Consider the following 2,505-nt stretch of genomic DNA (forward strand, 5'->3'; position numbering starts at 1 on the left):
GTTTGGAATAACAATAACTTTGTCAACATTCCTGTTATTCATTCTAATGATTCCTGCATCTATTATCAATCAATCAATCAGTGATTACCAATCTTAGGAAGAGAGCACTGTTAGAATTTTGGTAGCTCTGAGGAGAGAATTTTGTAGCTTGGATCTTATTGTTTTTGAGGTTACCTGGTCTCATTCTACAATGTCCTGCCTTCTTGCCAAAAGTTTATTTATCAAGGAATAGGAGTCAAATGAAAGGTTCACTGGCTAGGAAGTCATCTCTGAATTTAGATTTTAGGACAAACTAAGGTCTAACATACATTCTGGGAGAATATATGTGGTTTTTCTATGTCAGGACTTTCATGACAAACGAATTATGGGTATTTTTTAAATTGGGCATACTCCATAATCTGCTTATATAACTACATTTTTGTACATGTCTTTCAAAGATACAATTTTTAAACTTATATCATTGAATTCCTGTATTTCTGAATACCTAATTTCAGAGGAAACTATAGGTAGTTAATAAATATATATTTCAAGATTTTCATTTTAACAATAGAATATTAAAAAGAGGGGATCAAAACCTACATTAACCCTGAAATATGGGGGACACAATGATCCACAAGGAAAAATATCGAGATATAGATAGTGTTATATATTGTGCAGGTAAAAGTTAACCCTTTCCTCCTCTGGAAAGGAACGCCTGCTAATGGACAGACCCTCCAAAAGGTCCCAATAAACCTATCTACAAGAGTGGAAGGAAACAGAGTTGAGGGGAAGCTAGGTATAGGCAGGGGTCCCAGTTACGTTATAGTTCAATTATTTAGGTTTTCCAAAGTACTCTGAAAAAATCTTAACAAATAGTAAACCTTTCTAATGAGGCACCAAATTAAGATTTTTTTCAAATATATAGATAAACGAAAGTAAGATTCTTTAGGACATTTAAATTTTCTTATCCCTTGAGTAATTCAACTTGTAGAAATAATCAAAGAGTACAAACATCTTAAGGTTTTGTTATTCTTTTTCTTGGTTTTTGTTTGTTTTTTAGTAAGAGTGGAAACTATCTGGTTTCTCAAGAACAGTGGGAGGTAGGTAATTCAGTTGAATTTTGTTGAATATTTAAGAACATGAAAATTACAATGTATTATTTGAGAAATGAGGCAGAAAGCAGCATTTTTAGAAAAAATTATTTTACATGTATGAGAGAAAACTGTATTTTGCTACAGTTCCAGGTTTTTTATACTAGTCATAGGATGTTTTCCTAACAACAGCAACAAAAGACAATTAAGATAAAAAGGTATTTAAAAAAATATTCCCTAGTGGTTAACGTAGTTGCCTGCCAAAAATAAGCACTTTTCTTCTTCTTTTTTTGTTCAAAGATTAATGCACTTTGCATTTCCAGTTGAATTTTGGAAGGACACAATAATCCCTTTGTGTTCTTAGGTTACAGATTTATCTTCTTCAAATGTATTATATTATTATTCTTGGAATTAAAATTAGACTCATTAGACACAAATAGCTCTGAATTCCCAAAGACAATGGTCTTATACATTTGTAGAAATTGACTTCTCTAAACTCCTGTCCAAGGCTGCTCAACAGTTTGAGTTGTCTTCTTTAGTTTTTAACATCAATGTCATTTTTGTTCCTTTTCTATATTTGCTATATTAGACATATTGTGTGTGTGTGTATATATATATATATATATATATACATATATATATATATATATATCTTGTTTTCTGTGAATTCAAAAAACATTTACTTGGCATTATTTTTACTGACTGCTTTTTTACTTTGTAGTCACATATTTATAAATTTATAAATTTTCAAATTTTCAGGTGTTCTAGCTGTATTTTTAATAGCATCTGATTAACCTCCTTTTTCATTTTCCCACGTTTTTCCTATTAAAACCAATAATCTATTTAATGCTCCCTTTATAATAGTTTATGTGAAACTTTACTCCAATTTAAATAAAAACTAATAGTTATTTTTTTTTGTAATTTCTTTCACTTGATGTTTTCTTATTCCTTTTAATCCTCTTTTCTGTCTTTTTACCAGTCTGTTATTTTCTTGTCTCTTTTCAATAAGCCATTACAAACTCTGATTAGTTGTTTTGTAACCCATCATTCTTTTCTTTACAGGGTAATGTTTTTAAAAAAATTATCAACAATAAGACAAAAATGCCACGCAAGTATACACATGTTCATCTTTCTTTTGAAAGGTTTGTGGTAATCTATGAATCACAGACTTTTTCTAACAAATATCCTGTACTTCACTTCCACTTGAACTCCACTAACCTTGTCAGAGAGGTGGATCCCATTTATCAGCAGTGACAGTGGTGACATTTGACCTGTATCCCAATGGAAAACAAGCCTTTGAACAGACAAAGCACAGAGGAAAACACATCCATGGCCTTTAGTGAAACAGCGTGGTTTGAAACAGTGAATATGAATAGTGGAAGATAACGTTTGAAAGGTATGGTGGAAACTACCCTTAAAGTCGCATAAACTTCAG

This window comes from Lemur catta, chromosome 12 (genome assembly GCF_020740605.2).
Source record: "Lemur catta isolate mLemCat1 chromosome 12, mLemCat1.pri, whole genome shotgun sequence".
NCBI classification, from domain to species: domain Eukaryota; kingdom Metazoa; phylum Chordata; class Mammalia; order Primates; family Lemuridae; genus Lemur; species Lemur catta.